Raw genomic sequence first — 23607 nt, 5'->3', positions numbered from 1 at the left:
CTTCCTTTCTTGGACAAGAGGTAATATATTGCGTTTTTGCCTCAATATACTCAAAGGGAAAGCAGCAGTGTCTTGACCTGCTGTGATTTTTCATATTCCTTTCTGGTTAGAGACTGTAAACCTTCACATTGTGAATGGTTCTTCACTGTTTGGGGTTGAGCTGCAGCATCGGGTGGTAGATTCCATATCAGATTCCTTTCAGTTCTTCTCCTAAGTGCTCGGGGTGTGCGAGTGTGATTGTTTGGGCTCCCATCTTTTATACTGAATATGCTTTGCCTTTTTCCTCAGGGAAAGAATAACTTTCCCCCTCAATATACAATCAGGTAATACAAAAGTTGTAATTTTTACCTCTGACTTGAGTGAATACGAGGATAGTAATTGTTTCAGCCTGATGGAGATTAAAACTTGTCTCGCATGTCAGTTATTAAACGTGGGAATAGCTGCAAGCTGTGGAATAAAGGCTGTGATTTACAGTACAGCTCTGAATGGTTGTAATGCAAGAAGTGTGTAGATTTGTTTGGTATAAAAGCTTCATTGAAGGGGAGAAGCTAGACCATTTCTACTTGTGATTTTTAGTTTAACAGGCTGGAGCTCAATGTGGTGATTTGTGTGGTATAATGATGGTAATTCCGAGCTGAAAGATAAGAAGCTGTAACACTGAGAAAGGCTCGAAATTACAGATAACTCATCAGCGGAGTTAACAGGAGCTGAACTGTCTGTATTACCCCGAGTTTTCCTCCTTTCTCAAGGTAAAGGTTAAAGTTATTACAAGCGCGTCTGTTCGCTTTTCTTGGCATTGAAGAGTGCTTTGGACACTTGCACATTATTGCTGTGGACATATTTTTCTACTTAACGTGCTGAGCAGTTGTTTAATTGGAAAAGCTGTTACTTGTGTTGATCCTGACTATAGTAAAAATCAATCTATTCTCTGCAGTCTGAACTAATAAGAATCAAACTCAGTGAAGGATGAAAATGGATTAATCAACAGAGAACCATTTTAAAGGTTATTTAAAAAAGCCAAACCCACAAACAAACCAAACACCCCCACCCAAGCTCTGAATCTAATCAGCAAAATGAAGTTCTGTGTGTTGCACGCATGTGCTCCTTGGGATTTTTGAGCACTTTACACACTGGTTTTGTTGTTTTTCATTGAGTAATGAATCAAATCATTAGCTGGAGTGGGAATCAAACGTATTAAAGAACTTCTGTGATGTTGCTGAAATTTGAGCATCATGTGGTTTATTTTGGTTTTCCTTAGTGCTTTCAGTTGGGCTGTTGTCAGCACTTTAGGGGAAAAAGGCTAACTTCTAATTTGTGATGGCAAAGTCAAGTCTCTACCTGGTCTCTGTGGTTTATTTGCAGTGTTTCAGTAGGTCTGTCCCCTTTCCTGGGGAACACTGACACTAGGTGGCATTCTGCGGCTTGACCATGTCACCGGATTAAAATGGTCACCCATTCCTCTTGAACCCTTTGCGTTGAAAGAGGTTTCTGATGTTTCTCTGCAGTGGCTTTAAAGCTGTTTGTTTAGCGTTACACTGGAAACTTGCTTCACATAGCCTGGAACTGTGTTCCTGCTACCCAGGAATGTTTGCTTTTGGTGTAGATGTAACCTAGAACATGTCAATATTTTCTCAAATGAATGTTTGTTTTCTGGAGTTGTCCCTTTGTGCGTTTGTTTCAGGCCTTAGTTTGCAGCTGATTTCATCAAAGGTGGAATATCTGGAGCACAATGTACAACAGGAGGGAATGGTACTCTGGGTTACAATTTCCTGCAAGTACTTTGGAGAAATTACAGAGATTACTCTCACATATCCTTATTAGTTTGTTACCTTCGCATTGTTTGGTTGCCCAATTCTGCTGGGGATTATATATTTCCAGCTTTTCTGTGCATTGCTCTGTTTTTTCCATACCACGAGACAACTAAACAGGAGAACTGGAATGCCTTTTACATGAATTCTCTTTCCCATAAGCCACTGAAGGAACAGCGTCAGACAAAACCAGTATGTGACCAGTTTAACCTTCCTAAAAATACCACCTTAACTTGTGTGTCTCTGTAGTAGCTGCATTACAAATGGCACCAAGGTGAATGTAGTTGAGACTGGTGTATTTTTACTTGAGAATGTGGAAGGAAGCTCAAAGTCAGAACACAGTCACATGAATGGGATTTTTTAAGCCCTCAGCGTGATTTTTATGTTAAATGCTGATAGAAAAACGTGCGTTGTTTTGACAAGCAGCACAGAACTGATTTATGTTAAAATATACAGCAGGATCTATTATTTGGTGAGTGTTTGATAAACCAGGGTTAACCATGCTTAACTATTTTCACCTCTTCATCTACAGCGAGAGAAATATTATGAAACGGACTTGGAAAGGCCTTTTTGACTGTTAATTAGTTGATATGAGCTATCAGAAATCTGCTGCTTCCTTTCAGTTCTGTGTAGGTGGTTGAGGACTCTGAAAGATGTTCCTACATCAGGAAATCCTTATTTGTTTGGAAAACAAATCAAAATCAGTTGAGCCCAGCAAAGTGCTGACAAAACTTGTATTTTAGGGAAGTCTTGTTGCACTCTGAGCAGTACAATTTTGAATTTACCTTTTTATCAAGTCTTCCCAAGTGCAGAGACACCTTTTTCAAAAGGGTAAAAGGTTTCTTGAACATGTCAGGCTGTAGCATGGCCAAGGCAGGTACAGGCCTCACACTTGGTTGCGGTTCTTAATGCTGGTATATGTGTATTTTTAAGGCTCTTAAGAGATGGATGCATGTGGAAAAGGGTCAGTTTTGATGTAAACCTATGCAGTGAGACCACACCTGGAATGTTGTGTCCAGTTGTGGCCCCTCAGTTCCAGAAGGACAGGGAACTGCTGGAGAGAGTCCAGCGCAGCCACCAAGATGCTGAAGGGAGTGGAGCATCTCCCGTGTGAGGAAAGGCTGAGGGAGCTGGGGCTCTGGAGCTGGAGAAGAGGACACTGAGGGGTGACCTCATTCATGTTTACAGATATCTAAAGGGGCAGTGTCAGGAGGATGGAGCCAGGCTCTTCTCGGTGACAACCAATGATAGGACAAGGGGCAGTGGGTTCAAATTGGAACACAAGAGGTTCCGCTTAAATTTGAGAAGAAACTTCTTCCTGGTGAGGGTGGCAGAGCCTGGCCCAGGCTGCCCAGGGAGGCTGTGGAGTCTCCTTCTCTGCAGACATTCAAACCCGCCTGGACCCCTTCCTGTGGAACCTCAGCTGGGTGTTCCTGCTCCATGGGGGGATTGCACTGGATGAGCTTTCCGGGTCCCTTCAACCCCTGACATTCTGGGATTCTGATTCCTTTCTCTGAGATGGAAACCGTCTGGTTAACTTGCTCTTAGGAATTTGTGGAGGGAAAAGGAGAAGAGGAATAAGCTCAGAACCTCTGCATTATTCCATGGTTTGGGGGTTCTGGAGGGGTGTAGTGGGTTAGTTTCATGCCCTGGGTATCTTCTGCCCTTGTGTTGGGAAATCAAGGGTTTCCGAGCCATGGAACTGAACCGAGCTCATGTGGTTTCAGACTGTTAAACATTTTTTTCAAGATTATATAGAAACTTCCTCTTTTGAGAGCGCATCCCCCTGTCTGGAGGGAACGATGATTATAGGTACGGTCACATCCCATGGTTACTGTCACTTGAAAAAAAGTCTATTGAATTTTCTAAGCCTTTGAATGTGAAAGTGATTACTATACTAAAAAACTGAGCTGTAGTTACATTTCCTATCTCTACTGTGATTTCAATAAAGGCCCGTAAATCCATTGCAAATTTTACATATCTGTTAGTTCAATTTCTGCTCTGCTTGGTGTGCTGAGAAAATCTCTTGGTAAAGAACCCGTCTTGCTCTGGAAGGCAGGTTGTAAAGGCAGCATTTGGCAGCCGTTTCCTTCAGCTCATGCTTTATATTCCAATAGTTTAAACACTCCACAGGCTGTTGATAGAGGTATCAGATTTCCCACTCCCAACGTTACTTTCAGTTGAAGCTGGAGGGGAGAACAGGCAAACTGCTGATGTTTTACAGTTGCTTTGATAGAGTTGAAAAAGATGCATTTGCTTCTTCCTCCCCTCCTTTTCTTTAGCTTTACCCTCCCATCCTCCCCCCACATTTATGATTTTTTATGATTTCTTGTGTTTTGTGGGTTTTTCAAATCACTTCTGAAATTTCTCCTTTTAAATATGACTTTTTTTCCTTGACAGACATGTGGATTTTTCTTGTTGTCTTTAAGAGAACGCCTTCTGTAATAAATTGTGTGTGTCGCTGTCATTACATTCAATAAGCTACCGAACAGGCTGATGTCTTGCTGTAAGTACCACAAAATCTGGCAGACACGACTGGATCTTGGTTTAATATTCTTGGCTTACAATGCACCATTCTGTAATTTGGAGTTTCCCAGGGCAGGGATTTTCTAAAAAAAACCACAAAACAACCATTTTTGAGTTTAAATATTGGTCCCTACAGAGAAGAGGAAACAAACCAGAGGAGAAATACTGAAAAAAGTGAGACCTGTGATTAGCAGCCCTGAACTTTTTTGCTTAAATCTGGGTTGTTTTGCTTTCCAGGTCTGAAAGCTGGAGCTGGGTTTCAAGTTACTTCTCTGCTTGTTCCCTCGGAGCTCGGTCACAATATCCCAAATGAGTTCATTCCGCTTTGTACTTACATACTTACCTATGCACATAAACGCTTTTATTTAAACATCTTGCCAAGTTTCTGCATTCCTCACCTCGTTAATCTTTTTGTTTTATCTTCGTTTCCCTTCCCAAATAAAGCCCATTGTCCTGCTGGGGGAATTTTATCCTTTTTGAGGTGCAGCTACATTGTCCTTCAAATAAGTTTAAATAGAAAATGCTTTTCATTGCGTGCACTGAGTCTGGTTTGAGGGGTTTATGTGGGTGGCAGAATTGGGTCCTTGGCTTTCGGAGGGGAGACCAGGGAGAAGGGGGGAGTGAACCCCACTATGATCATTCACCTAATTGTGTGGGAACTTGGGATCGAACTCCTCGCGGGCTTGGCCACATCTGTTTGGTTTTTGGGCTTCTTTCGGTTGGTTTGTTCCCCTCCCCAACACTTAGTAAGTGAAGCTTTCCTGTAAAACCTAGGGGTTTCACACACATGTGAACTGCCTGAGTCTTCATGACTTTTGTTTTCCTTTCCTGCTGTGACAAACGCTGCGTGTGTCCAGGGTGCTCTGTAACAACCACCTACCAGATTTAGTCTGAAGACCCGTGGAGTGCAGTTATGCAGGACTTCTGTGTCCTTCGAGTCTCTCCCCCCATTCCTCAGTCGAATATTTTGTCCGAGTCTGGATGGGCTGAGAAAGCATTTGAGGCAACTTGTGGTTTTTTTACCTAATAACAAGCAATTGTATTACCAAGCAGTGGGTACCTCCAGTGCACACGCCTTGGAATTTAAGTTGTTTTTCTTTATTTGTGCTTGTGAGACTTGTGCATCTCGTCAGGTGGAGTTTGGTCCAGCGGTGCGACCTTACAGGGGTGGCAGAGGAGTTGGTGGCGGTTGTTGGTGGCAGTTACAGCGAGGGCGGTGGTTGGGGCTCTGGGGCCTGAGCGTGGTTAAAATGAGGTTTGAGACGTCTCTGTATTTGGTTGGATCCTCCTTTCCCAGGGATTTTAACAGCGACCTGTCAGGATTTACAGCTTCTGAAATGCAAGCCTGGACACCGCGTAAGTACAGAAAAGGAGCCGTAGCTCTTGCGCCATAAAATATGTGATAGTGTTGGTAGTTTGCTTTAGCAGGTTCTAGGTTAGACACTGCACACCTAGAGGCTTGCGGGGGGGTAGAAATGACCCCAAACGAAGTCAAAACACCCAAAGGCAAAGAGGCAAAATCCAACCCAACAAAAAAAACCCCACCTCAGAAGGTTGGTGGTCTGCAGAGGGTACAGGTTCCATTTGGGGATTTGCGAGAGGAAGGAAATGGTTGATCCAAATTGCAGCAGTTACACACTAAATTAAAATCGCTCGTCGTGTGCTGATTTTTTACGAACTGCTGTGTGTGTAACCGTGCTGGAGCGGAAGCGGGCAAGACGGATTGTGTTTAACTGTGTGCAGAGTTTACAGTCTCCTTAGGCAGGCTTGGATTACAGAATGAAATGGCCTTTTGATTATGTTGAAGCAATAATAACATTGCACTGCATTTCCTCTTGGAGATTACGTTCTGCTGGTGTGGAGAAGCGCCCTGTATGGCTGTGGAGCGAGCTGCAGCTGGATTAGTGCTGTGGCAAGAAGCTGTTTGAAACTCAATGTGTGTTTCCTCTTGTGTATTCTCTACAAGTGTAGACAGGACTTGTCCCGCTTCAAGCGAGTTTTAAGACATTTGTGTGTAGACAATACTGTTTTGTAGAGGTTCGTATCATTTATTCTCAGCTGTGTTTATACTAATAAAACATTACCTCTAACCTGACCAAATATTTTGTATTTAGGATAGAGTCTAGGCTTAGTATTGCATTGAAAACAAACAGACGGGTAACAAATACTCAGTGCTCGTGTTGGGAGCAGTGCAGAGGTGATGGACCTTTCCTGCTGGTAGCCCAGCCTGATTTCCTCTGCTAAGGAAGCTCCGGTTGACCATTGGCCTCAGCAATTCTCTAGCGAACTTCCAGCTTAAATTGTCTGTGCTGCAGGCTTCTTGTTTTACTGGAGGCATCCTTGTGATTTTAGCTGGGAATGTATGGGAGGCTTGTAATGAGGGCTGGGATGAAGTGACACATCAGCGGCCTGCCCAGTGGAGCCCCAGTGGCCTGACTGGGCTCTTAAATCGGGGATTGTGGGTTTGAGTCCCAGCTGCGGTGACCTGTGACTTATTGATGAGTACAGGGGGCAATGGCAGCACGTTGCTGCCCCTCATAGAGGAGGAGGAATGAAACTATAGAGACAAGTGACAACATCCCTCTCCATCAAAAATAACTCCTGCAAAGCAAGAAACCAACCAAACAAAAAGGAATTTTGCAAGAGAGTCCTTTCTAAAGGGAACAGGAGGTTCCTGGCTGCCTCCAACCATTTAGGGACACGGTTTAATGCTAGAGCAAGGTTGTGGTTGGACTCAATGGTCCTGAGGGTCTCTTCTTAGCCCAAATAATTCTACGTGATGTTAAACCAGGAAACAGTGCTGTGGCAATAATATATAGCTGGTGGCTTGTTCTCCTTGAACCTGCTCTACCCACCGCCAGATCCAAAGGGAGAGCCTGATCTACATGGAGCTCTGAAGACGTTAAGTCCCATTTTAAAAATAGGTTCAGTTTAGCAGCAGTTTAATGTGGCACTTGTTGCTTGCCTAAGCTGACCAGCAGTGTTCTGCTAGCTTTTTTTGGTTAAGAAAGCATCTCCGTGTGTTCTTAAAAGTCGAAGGCTTATTTTTGTAATAATTAGTGCAAGCCAGACAGAGTACTTGAACCTGCTTTAAAAAAGAAAAGTTAGTGGGGTGAGTTAATTGCATGAGTTCAGAGTGAGCTGCCAATAAGTGTTTGTGGGACCTCTTTGTCTTGGATGTCTCTTAAAAAAAGGCAACCCAAACTTAATTTACCGGTTGAATCTGTATAATCTCATTAAACCTGCTTGTGGTCAGTGTTTCAAGTGTGTACGTATCTGGGAGACCTGAAATTGCTCCTTTGGAGCAGTTTTTTTAGTGGGTGCAATGTTGATCTATACTTGATGGCTCGTTCTGCTGGAAGCAGAGAATGCTGCTGATCAATGGGTCTTGTGGCTTGGAGGGTGTGTGTCTGTATTTAATATTCTTTGAATTTGTATATCTGCATTTAATATTCTTCAGATACGGTAGAGCTTGTGCAAAGTTATGAATTATTCCTGTTTGTTTTGAGTAGTATGTCTAGAAAGCGCCCGTTTTCCAGCCCTTTGAAGACACGCTGTCTGTCACTTCTCGGTGCTCACTCTTGATGAGCTGCAGTGCGTAGGTACCCTATACAAAGTGTTACAGTATGCACGGAAAGCGCTCAAAATGAGAAGTGCAGATTAACGGGTGCTTTCCAATCCTGAGCTGTGAGGAGCACGGTTTATGTGAACATTTACACGCCTTTAAGCAACATCAGGAATTACTGACAGCAAGTCAAAGCCTTATTTTCTTTCAGATTTCCAGCTTCTGTTGTTTATTGTCACGACCTTAACTTTTTTCAACTAGGTGTTCTGTTTAATTATAATGTTTATAATAAATATCAGCTCCCTTGGCTGCGTGCTTAGGCCTGTAGCATGCAGAGTGCTTTGCTTGTAACCGCATCCCTTGTCTGTGTTCATTATCTGTTAATGGTACTCAACATGACAGGCTTGTTTTGATAAATGAAGGCTGCCAGGAAAGCTGGGCTGGATTTCGCTGCGCTGGATTTGCACTTTATTTCCTTGTGTGACGCCAGATAACCAACGCACACTGGACCAAACGCAATGACGTGTTGTGCGAGGCCTGTAGCGATTGTTCCAAAGCTGCTGTAATTCAGGGAATCTCTGCTCAAGCCTGTCCTGGGTCTCATTTTCTCCAATATATTTGCCTAACCCTTGTGGCAGCTTTTGCTTAAGCGGTCATGCTGTGTTCTCTGTGTGTGTAGCTCAGTTTTTTCCCCCTTTTTCAGACATGTGCTTTTAGTGACGGTGTTAAAAGAAATGCTACTGTAAGGTGATAATGCTGTGACTACTAAAGGTGCATCGCATGATCAGGAAAAGATGTTCATATTTTATTATAGCTTTCCAAAAGATAAGTCCCCATTGCAAACTGGAGCTGGAGGCTGTACCCTGTGTGTGTGTTTTATTTTAGTCTGTGAAATGGGGGCAGATCTCCATATCTCATAGGAAAGCCAATTAGTGAAAGTTGAGTTGTTCCCGATGTCAGTGATTGAATGCTGTAGCCGTTCTCTTCATTCAAGAGTCTCCAACATGCTGTAGGAAAACAGATGGGACTTCAGATGATTTCACTGCCAAATTCTGAAGCTGGATTTGTAAGACAGTGTCTGAGGCTCCAGAATACTCTCCAGTTCTCTTGCTGTGTTCAGACTGCTGGATGCTGCTCTGCACTGCTTGAGCAACTTTTGTCCTAATGAAGTAGAAAAAATTCTAGAGATACAATTATAAAAAAATTAAGTGCGTTTTTTCCGCTTTCAAGATTTGTGGTCCAAGCAGGCTGGGTCGTCTGTCCTAAAGGGATAAGGTTTAGAACAAATACCATCCAATTCTATTTTTCCAATAAATGGAACTTGGCCTGAATGAATGTGCCGCTGGAAAGCTCGTTTGGAAGTCATTAGAAGTAAACACTCATTTAAATACACGCTGGAGCAGTAAGTTCCTTGTATGATTTGCCAGGTGTCAGGTCACATTTGATGAGAAAATTGAAGTGAGGATAAGTGCAATGTGGTTGCTTTGTACTGACTTGGGCATTGAATTGCAGCTCTGGCAGGTCTGGAGCTATCACACGGCTCCTTGATTACAAAGCTTATTTTGAACCAGTTCTTTGGCAGACGGGCTCCAGGTCAGGAGCTGCTGTACGATGAATATTGCAGGAGCGAAGCTTGTGCTGGGCACCCTCTTCAATGTGTATCGATCATCACAGCCTTGCGATGTGGCAAGGGCATTAGAATTAATCAGCCGCCTCAGCTCTGTTGTAGGCAGCTCTTTCTAGAAAGTACAGAATAAATGTTTGAAGTTGGACCTTTGTCTCCCGTGCTGTGGCACAAAACATGGTAAGAGTATCTGTGGATAAACAGAGGGCAGACATCCAACTACAAATAATTAGCAGCATCTGGAAAGAATAAGCTGGCAGACAGTACTTGAGGGTGTTGCTCTAATTAACTGGGTCGGTGAACCTTCGTAATTATTTTTTTTTTTAAATAATGATTTTTTTAATTTTGCAAAACCGGCTCTGAGGAGGTGCACGTACACCCTTACCTATTTTATAGGTAAAATACTACTGCATGGCTAGGAACTAGATTTGCTTGGCAGGGAAGAGTATACGCTGCCCTCAGGTAATGGATTACATAGATGACTTGTTTTGCATTTTATTCTGCAAGGGAAATGGCAAAGCTTGGCTCTAAAATTAAGTTGGTCCTCGCAGCTGAAAGGTCATGGTTGTGGTTTTAAAGAACAGCGCGAGACATTCTGAGATTCAGACAAGTTCCAGGTTTGCATGAAGATGCGTAGTGAAAGATCAATATTATTTTTGAAAATCGCCAATTAAATGCAATTATAAGGAACATATTTTGCTGAGCAGCTGAATTTCTGTCTCTAATGTGGGGGGAGGGAAGACGATGTAGGAAGGATTTTAAACAAAATGGCTTACTAATTTAATTCATTGCCAGCAAAAATCCTCGTGTAGAAGTGTCTTTTAATGTGACACCGGACAGGCATCTCCTTCTCATCCATCCTAGGGCTGAACGCCGTGTGTGGATGTGTTCCCTCCACCCCTCTGTTTTATCTGCATTTTCCCCACCCCCTGTGTGTTTTGATCAGCGTTTGGAGCGGCGAGGAGCTCAGCTCGCATTAATATTCCTGGCTGCAGCTCCGGGATGTTGAGCCGCTGATCACTCCCGGCGATGCTTCGCCTCCTCGATATCTTGCTTGCAGATGCATTTTCTAGCTGACCACGCTATTAAAGAGCTGCCATCAATCACGGGGCTCCCGGTTCCGGCGGGGCCGAGCGGGGCGGAGGCAGAGGCGGCGGCCGGGGGAAGGAGCGGGGCTCTCCGGTGCGTCCCCGCCGCCTGCACCGGGGAAGCGGCGCCGGGCCGGGCCGGTGCGTGAGAGCGGGGCCGGGCGGGGCGCGGGGGAACGGGGGAGCGGGCGGGTTCCGCGCCGGGTTTTCCGCCGCCTCCCGGTGCCGGGCAGGGAGCGGCGGCCGCGCTGCTGACCGGGGGTGGGGGGAGCGGCGGAAAACCCGGCGGGCCCGGGCGAGGCGGCTCGTTCCGCACCCCGGCCCGGCTGCGAGGCGGAGGGGCCTCCTTTTGTTCGCCAATTGCGCCTTCTCGTCGGCCCCGGGCCCCGGTTCCTCCCGGTTCACGGTTCTTCTCGGTCCCCGCGGCCGCCCCCAACGCCCCGTGGGCTCCGGGGGCGAAACGGGGTTCGCCAGGGTCAGGCGGGAGCGGCGACTGTGGGCGAGTTGTGTTCACTCCGAGAGCTGCGGAGCCCGAGCCCTGGGCTGGCGGGTGAGTGTCCCCCTGAACCCGGGTGAGTGTCCCCCAGACCCGGGTCAGTGTCCCCACGGGGGTCAGAGCGGCGGGACCTTCTCTTGGAGCAGGACCTGGGGTCTACTGGTGAAATCGCAGCTGGGGGTCAGTGCAGTGGGGGCTCCAGACCACGTTGATGGGGTAACTTTGGTGCCTTCTTGTGTACAAATTTCCAAGAGGAAAATTAAGGTTGGTCTTAAAGTTGGCTAATTGTCACTTAGCCGATGATAACACAAAAACACCTGGGTGGAGAAAACGCCTGACTTAATTCTCTTCTCCCCTTTTGGCTACTCCATTTTTTCAGACAAAGTTGGATGCAGTCGGTAGGTGAGGCCATAGTTTTTATTGGCCCGAGGAGTTCAGAATGCTTTCAGACTGCAGGAGTTTGTTTCCATAACAAATGTTTTACCTCTGTGTTCTAAATATAAACAGTTGAGCTAAACAGAGTGCTGTGTTCAATTATTTTTTTTTAAGCAGATGAGATAAGGAGCTGCATTTTCCCCATCCCGAAAGAAAGTGCTTTTTCCCTGCACTTGATAAAATGGAATGCCTTTGAAGTACTAATTGGTACGATGTGTGGTGTAACTTTTTTAGCGCTGTTTAATGGTGTTTTAAGATAGCGACAGGAGACCTGCTCGGCCACTTTGTTTCCTGCGGAAGAAACCAGCTCTGCTTTGTTTTGCGGTTGGTTTTAAGCTGCTCTTGAGCCCATGTGGCTGTGCCTGCGTGGGGCATTGTGTGCCTGGATGGCCTCGCAGCCAGATGGGGCTGCTCTAATTGCATGGGATTGGAAAGAGCAGTTGACAAGGTGACTTTTTTTCCCCTTAAACGTTAGGCACGAAGCGAGGGTAGCAATCTAGCGGAGTGTGCTTTCAGATGCTCCACCAATATGTTTCTTCTGGGAACTCAGTTTAAAGTAAACTGGATTTGAAACCCTACAGGCGAGCACTGTTCCAATGTAAAGCCGTTAATCTGCAGGCAATTAGTTCCAGACGTGCAACCAACTCTGCATTTCTGTCAGTTTTTGTTCTTACAGGCAATCGCATTTCTGAATGCTTATGCCGAGTGACTATCACAAGACAGACGTTTTAGCTGCCTGACAGCAAGTCGAGAGCTGTGTGGGAGCAGCATTTAAAAGCTGCTGTTTGTTTTTTCCAAGCCTGTAATTTCGTAGCATTTAAAGTATTTTCTCAAGATCTCTGGGAGCGGTGGAAGGTGGTTTTGAGGCCAGAGCGCCCGGGTGCTCATTGTGCTCCGGCTGGCGCTTGGCACCGGCTCTTGCCCTGGTATTTGATCTGGCACCGGGAACCGCCGGATTACAGCTCTGCTCCCCTCCCCGGCTGTTTCAAAGTGATGCGTCAGCGAGTGTCGGGCGGTAACGGGTTTTAAGACATAAAGTGCATGTGTTCACTGTAACCCTGTTTGCAGAGAAAGGCAGTTAAGAATTTGTCTTGTTTTGCGGTTCGGATTTATGAATTGAGGCGAGGGCTGACGTAATCCATCCTACCACTTCCTTTGTGTGTGTTTTAGAGTTGATAGTGCTTTGTTTTACTTAAAATAGCCAGAGCTGCTTCTTAAATACTTTTCCATCTCCTTTACGCTGTGGCCTTCAGCATAAGCGGACAACTTGTGAAGTTGGACCTGATGGTGCCTCTGAGGAAATGGCTCCTTGCTTTTGTCACTAAGGTTCAGTGAATTGCTTGTATGCTAAGTAGATGAGACTTTAATTCTAATTACCATAATGATGTGTACAGCTGTTCTGTCACAACAGTTCCACTGTCTTTGCGATTTTACTGCAGGTTGTAGAGAATCTCTTGATGTGTCTCTCAACCCCTCTTTTGCTTTTATTTATGTAAAGGTGACAAGACGGGGCTTTTGTTTTGTGATGCGAGTGGTTCGCAGCTCATCTGCCAGAGAGCTTTGTTTGGGTTTGTGTGTGGGGAAGCCAGGCTATTCATTATTAGTCTGATCCCAAACCTCCTTGTTTTTTATGGATTGAGAGGGGTTATCCTACATGTTGTTGTGCTTAAGAATAGCCAGAAAGAACCTCAAACTTCCTAATTGTACAGGGTCAGCGATGTGGGGTTTTTTAATGTATTTTCTGCTGTACTGTGGATGAGTTCCTGCTATAGTGATTGACCTATATGCAGATAAAGGACTTAAAGGGTGTCTGTCTGGAAAAAAACCACCACTTTGAAAGCGTAGGAACAGTGCCATTCCTTTTGGGCACCTGAGGTTTGTAGGCAGATTGCGTTGTGTTCTTTAATGCATGTACAGCTTATGGAGCCGGCTCTGAGTGTTGGGTCAGTTGTACATAGTTATTCTTGCCTTGTTCTGGGAGTTGTTCGAGTGATAGAGGAGTTGTGGTGATTTTGCGTGTATGCTGAATTAGGGGTAAAAGCAGTTTGTAAAACGCTGAGAACCAGCGTTTCTGTAATTTGGTGATATATACTGATAACATGATAATTCACCTGAGATCCGGTTACTGGTACAAACAAACAGCACAGTTATGAAGGCAGAGCGTGGAAATAGATACATGTTGAGATGATAATGAAACGCTGTTTTGGCCAAGTGATTTCAGATGAAGGCCGCTTCACTGCAGCGTTGGGCCGGGCTCTGGCAGATGAATGGATTAAAAGGTGCTGAGTGGAGTTGTTATAGGTCCCAGCTGTTGGCCCTGTGCCCCATTGTCACCCTGGTCCCCAAAGCAGGGGATCAAAACCATGAGTGAAGCTCGTTTTGAACTGCCAGCGTTCGCAGCCAGACTCATTTACTTGAGCAATTTCTAATTCTACTTCAGCTGAATGCACGGGGCTGAAAACAAAAGCAGTTTGGGAGCGGAGCTACAAGTGCACCCCAGCATTGGTTCTCAGGGGTGCGATAATTGTTGGGCACTTGGCTCCGCAGACAAGAGATGCAGAAAATTGGACAGAAGTAGCAGCGTTTTGTAGGCATTAGGAAGCAGGAATTCCGTGTAGCCTGTGGTGTTTGATGCAAACGCTCGGCGCTTTGATCTCTGTAAAGGGTACAGAGCAGCTTTGGCTGCTTCAGTACGGTGGTGGCGCTCAGACGGGATCAGGTCGGTCAACAAGCTTGTCTGGTAGTTTTATTAATTGTTGTGAGCTGTGATGTCTTTGCCAAGATGTCTGCTGCTTTGAACCTTTGTTTTTAAAGTGCGAGACTCAGATCAGTGAATGACTTACACCGAGTAGCTCTACTTTGCATTTCAAGGGTAAATAAGATAAATGGTATCTCAGTCAGTGTAGTCCTGGAATAGGAAGGTGCCTGGTGCTCTGATGTGAATCTCTAATATTGATAGCCAATTGCACGCATCTTTAAACCGAGTGTTTTGTCTTTGTGTGAAGAGCACTCAGCATTGCGTTAGAAATACATCTGTCCGAGCGGCTTTGGTGCGAGAGGGGAGGTTCTGCCGGCTTTCTGAAACTCAACAGTGATGTTGCTTTAGGAGCCGTCAGCCCGTTAATGTAATCAGTCTGCAAAATTAGCTCATTTACCCACACCAGGATCAATACGTTCCTTCCTCTGCTGGGGAAGTTCACAGCCTTTCTGCTTCCCCTCCCCGTATATTGCTTGGAAAACCATAGGAACCCAGCAGAGAGTCATGTTAATAGCTATTTTAACCCGAGCACCTGGGAACTTAGTTATTGGTATTTTTTCTTGTTGTGAAGTTTCTTGGATTTAGGCCGTGATGGCTAAAAGTTGCCTCAGCAGGTAGTTAAATTACAAGACAAGGTGAAAATGACCATAATATAATAGTCAATACGCTTCAAGCACTTACGGTTGGGGACTTTATTTTTTCAAGTTTGATGTAGGAACAGATCCCTGTACAATTTACTCTTCCAAACAGTCAAAACATACTGGATTTGCTCCATTTCCTGTTGAAATCTAACAAAGGAGCCACAAATCAGTTTTCCCCTTCCTCATAATAAAGCTATTCCTGTGAGATTAGAGCCGGGAACGGATATTTGTTATATATAGCAGTTCCTGCGTATTAATTTAATGCTCTTAGGTGATCTTTTATGTTGGTTTGTGGGAGAGTGTGTGAGGAAGGACACATCTAACCTGCATGTTTAATATTAGACTATTGTAATTGGCTTAAAGTTGGAGACCCGGCCTGTGCTGGTGGTTATGGCCGGTATAGTGAGTTAAGAGCAGCCCAAGGTTATTAGATCATTTGGAATCAGATTACCCGTTCGCAGTGTAATAAAGTAATTATGAATAGTGTATGAAAATTGGTTGCAGTCTGTTTCAACATTATGACTGCCTGTCTTGAAAAGAAATGGCATTGTCCTCTTTTATGTTGATCTTCTAATTTGCATGTTAGATATTTGCCACTTCCAGCTGTAAATGCTAAGTAGCATTTTAAAAAAACCCCCAAATTATGCCATCTGTTTATATAGGTTTTCCGTGAGGTTTTTCAGTTCTCGATAATCATTTCACCTTGGGTCTGTAGTTGGTGTAAAGCGTGGTGTCAGTAATAGAAATGAGAATGAAGCTAAACATGTACATGCTGAACTTCGGGGTTTGGCTTTTTGCACAAGTATACGATTATATTTTGGCATAAAGTTTTATTAAACCCGTGCTTTTAGCCGAGAGCTTTCCTTGTGGGGATACACTTTGGTATATCCGATGCCAAAGGTAAATGAGCTATCTTGTTCTGTTCTATTCAGCTGATGCCGCTGAAATACCCATTGAAAATACCGAACTAAGCAGCGTGTTTCACGTTGCTGTTCGGGTATCTTTGACTTCCAGGGAGCTCCGAGCGGGCCAGAAACATGGGTGTTTTCTTCAAAATTGGCTTCTTAATGCAATTTGAACACTTGAAATGTCTCAGTAGCTTAAGTTTGTTTAGAGTTGGCTTTCATGGAAGTTCTAGAGTAAATATAAACTATTCTTAAGCAGATAAACAAGTGATTGAGTCCCATAGATAATTATGGGGATAGAGGATGAATAATAGAAACTTTCCCCATGATTATCTTCAGGAAACTTTTCCTGCCTCTCATAGTCTGAATGGTGCATGTGGCAACTTCAGTTTGGTTTGGTTTTGAAGCACAGGTGAGCAAGTTTTCACTTTGCTTGATGAGTACCTTTTAGGTGAGTTTATCTTGGTCCTTGTCTTGCTCTTTTTTGTGATGTTTGATACTAAAATGCTATACATAACAATTTATTTCATATTCTGGATTAAAAATAGTTACAGAATTGTTTTGACATGCACTTAGACCAGAGTTCAGGCTGATTCACAGGCCAGGTCATAATTCAGCATACGTGTAGAAGCAGTCAGCACGTCATAAATCTCCCGCTGGTTGTGTCCGTCCCATGGGAGAGGCTGGGGAGAAAACAGGCTGGTCCCTCAAGGCTTGGATGGGTTTAATTAGGTCCCGGTTGCTCAGTGGATTTTCTGCTGTAGTATTTTGAAAGCAGCTCCTGATGAGGTTGGTGTTTCAGGGCAAAGCTTTGACTTGATGTCCTTCTGAACTCCGCGTGTTCTGTTGTTGAATGCTTGTGTGCAGCAAGCGATGGAAACTCTATAGATAAGAACCTTCAAAGGTATGTTTGTACAAGTAGAACTTGATTGCGTCATCTTTATAATAAATAGTCTAATTGGTTTTGCTGCCTTTGGTTGGTGAAGGATCACCCGGGGTTTTTATTTGAAAGAACAAGCAAAGTACGGTAGTCCTAATTTGTTATAAAGAGTAAAGACTGCCTGAAACAGTGACCTGAGCAAGGAGCCGTGCTCTGCTCAGCCTGGAGTCCTATCCGCTGCAGACTGCAAACAGCTTTACCCATCTTTTAGTGTCGTTTGAGGGCTGTTACTGGTGTCTAAGCTGAAAATTCTACCTCGAAAACAAAGTTAGGAATTTCATACTGCTTCATTTAGGAAAAATAACCTCCTCTTTTGAAGGTATTTTCAGTATAATGTTTGGCTTGTGTGGTCTTAATTTGCATGTCATGGAGTATTAGCATGTAATTATGAAAGCTAAGGAGATTTTACTTCTTGTTTCTTGTGCTCATTCCTCTCTAAACGTTTCAGGTCTCTTGTTCTTGTCAGAACGTCAGTGCACTGAGGATGGGCAGTCCTGGGTTTAAGGAGGATAAGGCACAAGTACTGCGGCCAATTTGCTTTTTGTGGCCCTCTGCCATTCCCAGTCACTATTGGTGGCAAATGACACGATGTGGTGCTGTTGTGAGGCCACCAGGTTCCATTTGTGGCTTAATAATTGTTTGCATTGATTATTCCACGCGTATGGTCTAATTTTGCGACATCGTTCTCAGCTTATGCGATCAACCCTAAGCACATTAATTCAACTATATTTCCTCATTCTGCTACGCGAGATTCCATTACTTTAGTCATACAGTAGTTTGAGTATCTACCGAGACTGTTGGAAGTGGAAATTATATTAATGTCTAAAGCGTGACCAGAGTCAGAAGTTATTTCATGCAGTGTTAAAATACTTCTTCTTGGTTTAGATTAGAAGCAGACTAATCACTTGGAGCATTTCTCAACGTTTCCTTCCTCCTCTCATGAAAGACGCAGCCGGTCGCGAAGTCCCTTTCAGACGGGTTCGTTAGCAGCGGATTACTGATCCCAAAATGTCATGTATAGCCTTGGAACACCTAATGCACGGGACCTGTGAGCTGCTCCTTTTCTCACAGTCGCACGACGGCTCTTGTGTCCTTGCTGTGGTTTAGTTGGGTGAAATGGACTCTGGTTGTTGTTGAATTAAAGTAAATGCAGGTGAGAATGGATGCTGCTTTGTAGAAATAAAGTTTCTGCTGGGCAGGAAAATACATAATAAAGAATTGGCAAGTCTTTAAAATTCTCAGTTAAAGCCCATGATGGGTTTTAGTGCAGTCTGTAGTTCTGCTGACCCCTGTGTATCCGTGCACTGAATTTAGGGGACTAACCTTGCGCCTTTGAAACACTGCAAAAGCAGTTTTGGAGGTCAGGCAACCTTTAAAATAGCCCGCTTGCGTAAATGTTGATGTTTTATAGATATGATGAAAATAAGGTTATTGTGGTGTGTCTTGAATTCAAAAATCAAGGCTAATCTTGGTGTCAGTGGTGAATCTGACCTGTTCTCTCCCTCCCGTGGATCCACCTGGCGCTTTGGCTGTAACCGAGTTGTACTACACGGGCTGTAGTAGGAGTTATTTGGTGCTGGAGCGAATGTTATTGCTTTCCTGACTCATCTAAAAGCGACTATAGACAATTTGTTGTGTTTATTCATCTGTTCTACTCCATGATCCTACATGTTATGATAACCTAATAGTTCTTGCTATTTGTCAAGAAAAACGAATCTATGCGATGTGTGTGATTCCTCTCTTGTGTTTAAAAACCGGTGACATCAAGAGAGGGAATATTTCCTAATTACCTGCTCGCTGCCATTTCACGTGATCTCTTGAAACACAAGCCCTTTTTACCGCATACCTTTTATCGTGTGTTTTGAAATCTTTAGCGAGAATATAGCAGGGTAATGAACTGTTGTGCAGGGTCACTGCAGATAAAATCTTGTTGAAACAGTGCAGCTGTCTCACAACTTTCTGTGCTTGCGCCTGTTTGTGTACAGAGCATTGTGTATATTTGCCTTTGGAATAATATTCCTGCTGCCTCCTAGCAGAACCTGCTTGTGTAGCTGAGCAGTGAGGACCAAAGGTTGAACTTCCACTAGTCAGGTTTTACTACTTTAAATGCTCAAGTATTTGTTACTGTTTTCTGTCGGCGCAATAAAGGGAGCGAGATGTAGTTGAATGCATTTCGGTTGTTAAGTGTTGTGAAATTATGAAGAATATGCTGGCCGTTTGCTGTAGACCGTCTGTAACACGAGACGGAGATCAAGCTGCATTTCACGCATGAATAAACCCCCTTAATCTCCCGATTACAACAGCGCTTCTGTCGGGGAGGAGAGGCCGTGCGGGGAAACTCTGACGTGGGCTCTGTCATTAACCAAAATAAGCTGCTCCTCGGAGAAAATGAGACCAGTGGCCGAAATTAGACTGTTTCACTAGGCAGAAATATCATTTGTATTGATATTTATGTCAAAATGGTGGACAACAAAAATTGTGTCCTGTTAAAACCCATTGCTTGTTCTGATGATGCTCTACTGTTCTTTTCACCCCTTTGTCACAGGACTGAAAGAGCAGAATTTCTTTGTTTCTGCTGTTGTGGAATTCTGTGGAGTGCTTGAGCTTTCCTCGGTCTTGGCCATGGTGTCTGTAGCTCTGAGGACGCTGCTTTCTTTGGAGAGAAATTGTTTTAATTACAGCCACATTTCAGTGGAAATGTCTGGTCCGCCAGCTCATCCGAGGAGCCCACCCTGCAGTTATTCTGCCATTTCAAGTACTTCAAATGCACAGGCAGTTGCTTGGAGTTAAATAAAACAGCTCATGTGGCTGAAGACCAGTTTTTTTGCCTTTGCTCCTTAAAAAGGTTTTCCAAAAATAACCTGATCTAGTTTTCGTTTGGGTGATTTTAATGAAATATAACAAGGGCAAGTGTAGAGTCTTGCGTCTGGGTAGGAACAACCCCAGGTTCCAGTCTAAGTTGGGGAATGAGCTATTAGAGAGGAGTGTAGGGGAAAGGGACCTGGGGGTCCTGGGGACAGCAGGGTGACCATGAGCCAGCACTGGGCCCTTGTGGCCAGGAAGGCCAATGGTACCTGGGGTGGGTTAGAAGGGGGTGGTCAGTAGGTCAGAGAGGTTCTCCTGCCCCTCTGCTCTGCCCTGGGGAGACCACACCTGGAATATTGTGTCCAGTTGTGGCCCCTCAGTTCCAGAAGGACAGGGAGCTGCTGGAGAGAGTCCAGCGCAGGGCAATAAAGATGCTGAAGGGAGTGGAGCATCTCCCGTGTGAGGAAAGGCTGAGGGAGCTGGGGCTCTGGAGCTGGAGAAGAGGAGACTGAGGGGTGACCTCATTCATGTTTACAGATATCTAAAGGGGGAGTGTCAGGAGGATGGAGCCAGGCTCTTCTCAGTGACAACCAGTGACAGGACAAGGGGCAATGGGTTCAAACTGGAACACAGGAGGTTCCACTGAAATTTGAGAAGAAACTTGTTTGGGGTGAGGGTGTCAGAGCCTGGCCCAGGCTGCCCAGGGGGGTTGTGGAGTCTCCTTCTCTGCAGACATTCAAACCCGCCTGGACACCTTCCTGTGGAACCTCAGCTGGGTGTTCCTGCTCCATGGGGGGATTGCACTGGATGAGCTTTCCAGGTCCCTTCAACCCCTGACATTCTGGGATTCCGTGGAATGGTTTCCACTGTCTTTGTTTTAGGTTCCTCCACCCTAATCTCACGTTTTGTCTCTAATCTGGGCTTTGTTGGCTGAAGAGTTATCCTGGGAATCCAGATGTGGTTTGATATGGTTGCTGGAAGGAAAGCAAATTAAATCTGCCAGATAAAAGTAGAATCTGTTCAGAAAGATCTGTTGTATATCACGATAAGTTTTTGTTTAACTTTTTTTTTTCTGTTTTAAATGTTGTTAAGCAACCTTATAATACAGATGTTTTCTTGGCTCCAAATGACATTAAATTCCCCAGATAATGGTTCTTGTTACAATAGCAGCTCTTTACAGGTCCCTTGGGCCTTTTCTCCCCTAACAACCTTTTAAATTGAAGGAGCTGTGTTGCATTACATGGACATATTAAAAAGTCCTATTTTTTAATGGCGTTATGGGATGGCTACTTTACGTTGCTCCAGACCTATAGTGCAGTAATCATTTACATTAGCCTGAATGACTTCAGAGGAGAAGAAATAAATACGTGGCTTTGTATTTACTGTCTGTGGCTCGCTGTTCCCAGATGTTATGGCTATAGGGGCTGTTAAAGCACCTTTTTAAAATGACTCGAGCAGTTCTGAGCATCACGTTTGAATAGAGCGGATCAATCCGGTGGGCTGGGGTCTGGGTTTTTGCACTGCAGCCATAGTTCTGTATCTCGGCTGCTCTCTGGTTTTGAAGTGGCCCTTGAGCTGCTCGGAATGTGCGCGAGGTGAAGAGGGCAGAGGGTTCATAGGGGTTTTCTATGGTGTTTTATGTGTCCCAGCGTGATAAATGAGTGTTGGGCTGGTGGCTGAACTAACAGCCTTGTACCACAGTGGGTGTGCAGGCGGCTCCGGTGTCGGCCCCGCTGGTTTATCCATCCCTCACCACACAGAGCACAGAGAACAGAATGTCTGGCTAATTCATCTGTTAAGATTGGAAATCTTATTGGCAGTACAGAAACTTTCTAAGACTCTATTGATTTTTATGCTGCTGCTCTTGAGTTAAAGCGGAGGGAAATTGCGACTTATTTGGAATTACATGACTTTTGTGGAAGCCTATGCGTAAAACTGGCTAAAAGCAGCTGTCCTCAAAGCTTTTCTCAGGTCACTGTGAATATTGTACCTAAATGGTGTGACTGTTTTTGGAGAAGGTAGGAGCTGATAGCACCCCAAATATTACACCTGGTCTTTCAGTCTATTCTGTGGGCAAAGGTGAAGGTCTTGTAAAATGTTATTAGTCCTTACTGGATTTATGATCTCATGGGTAGATAGGTGTTCTACCTGCCCTGTGCCCACTGGAATATGGCAAAGTGAAGTCTTAGATCCGATCTTTACAAGTCCTCACAATAGGTGGGTAAACCCAGCTGCTTTCTGGGGAAGGATTTGAAGATGCTTGAAACATTCTTGAGTAAAACGCAATGAAATGTTTCTCCTTTGAAAGCGTAACTGTGAAGATGCACAGAACAGCCTGTGCTTTTCTGCTGACAGATGCGGAATTTATTTTTGCTTTATGAAACCCTGCTGTGACTTCTGGGAGGAATCTCCTTCGCTCTCTTGTTTCTTCCTGTTCCTTTAAGTTCTTTAGCACCACCATTGTGTTGAAGAGTGGGAATTACGATCGTATCAAGCTGTCATCCTGCATAGCTCACCTGTCAAACCGCCGCTGGATCTGGATTGCAGAACGATGCCCCAATATCCCAAATCAGAGCGTTGATGTGAGGGTGGAACGTGCGGATTGCTGGTCCGCAGCGTTACACGCTGTGATTTAAAAGCTGACAGCCGGGAGCGGAGCACGGCCCAGAAACAGGACAGCTCTTGTTTTGCTTTTCTCAGGTCAAGTTGGGTAAATAGCAGGGAGGAAAAAAGGTGGTTGTCAGGAGAAACAGCTCCTGATGTGGGAGATGCTGGACCCGGCGCCGGGTTGGTTCTGGGCACACCGGCTGCTTCAGCCATTTGGGGATGATTAGTAGAGAGCAGTTCAAAGTGAACAAAACACGCTTTTAATTGCATGCGCTTCCAGAGCTTACAAGAGCTACGGGCTGTAAATATGTAACTCCTAATGGCCATCCCTGGCCGAGTGTTCCAGTGCTATATTTGTGTTACAAACTCAAAATGCCAGGGAAGGAGATAAGGAAGACAACTGATAAGCAGCATATTATTCGTTGGAGGGAGCTTCTTAAAAGGCTTTTCAGCAAAGTTGCTTTCAGGGGGGTCACAGGCTGGTCCCATTAAAAACAGGCAGCTGTTCTTCAACAGCTGGGAAGCTGCTGAGATACCAGGCAGAGCAGCACAGTCCTCAGAGGGGACTCGTATGGTGCGTGAGAACAGAGGAGGAAAATTGAGTGTATAAGGGAATAGTTATGGGCCATTTTCTTTTTATGTATATATATTAATTCCTTGCGCTAAAACCAAGTTAAAATTCTTCCTTGACGTCAAAACCAGGAAAAATTCGGTGGAACTCCAGCAGTTGCAGCATATAGTTCCTTTAATCTGACATTTGCTGAAAACTCTGCACTTTTATCTTGCAATATGAACCTTAAAGCTTACAGAAGAAGGGTCCTGGTATATTTATTAAGAGTGGTAACACATGATCAAATGAATCTTGTTAAAAGATTTATCTGTCTGGCTTAAATAAGAAAAAGGAGCTCTTGTCTGTGTTTTTAGTCACCCCGTGTACTTACGTGCCTTTCTGTTTGTCTCGTAGCGTTTCTGTGGGACCTGGTCTCATATTTCTTTATAACCTGACTCTTTAGTGCTAGTTAAGAGGTTTAAGTACTTAATGTGCGGAAAGGTGGTATTTGTGCCTTTTGCTCTGATAATGATATCCATGTGTATAGATCAAATATCTCTGAGCTGTGTCTAATGGGTAACTGGGGTTTAACCATCTTAAAATAACTCACAGTGCCCAGATCTGACTAGAACTCATTGCTCGTACAAGTAGGATCCTGCTTTCCTGACTCGGAGTCTTTTAAATCTAATTCAAATTTAAAACGCTGAAAAAAACCCCAAACCTCAACCAGGTGAATGCGGGGTGAGGATCAGTTGAAAAGAGTGATTATGAACTTCTGCACTTCAGTTTTTAAGTGAAGTTTAAAGTTAAATTGTGTCCACTCAATTGAAGTCGTAGCTATCTGTGTTTTCTGATAGAA

The 23607-nt window shown here is 44.4% G+C and overlaps 1 protein-coding gene across 5 annotated transcripts in view; it reads left to right on the top strand.

The window, feature by feature from the left end:
• Positions 1–23607, top strand: part of RERE (arginine-glutamic acid dipeptide repeats) — a 166070-nt gene that overhangs the window by 24418 nt on the left and 118045 nt on the right. Inside the window, exon 1 of one of the 5 annotated variants that reach the window (XM_065854882.2) lies at positions 10516–10752. The exons of 3 other annotated variants lie outside the window; for them this stretch is intronic. The gene's annotated coding sequence lies outside the window, so the exon portion shown is untranslated. Of the gene's footprint in view, positions 1–10515; positions 10753–10910; positions 11162–23607 lie in introns of those variants that run through there. One more of the 5 variants, XM_065854881.2, reaches the window with a different exon arrangement.

Source organism: Patagioenas fasciata, chromosome 23 (genome assembly GCF_037038585.1).
Source record: "Patagioenas fasciata isolate bPatFas1 chromosome 23, bPatFas1.hap1, whole genome shotgun sequence".
Classification (NCBI taxonomy): domain Eukaryota; kingdom Metazoa; phylum Chordata; class Aves; order Columbiformes; family Columbidae; genus Patagioenas; species Patagioenas fasciata.
Note: the sequence above shows the minus strand (reverse complement) of the source record. Positions and strands in the feature narration are given on the sequence as shown.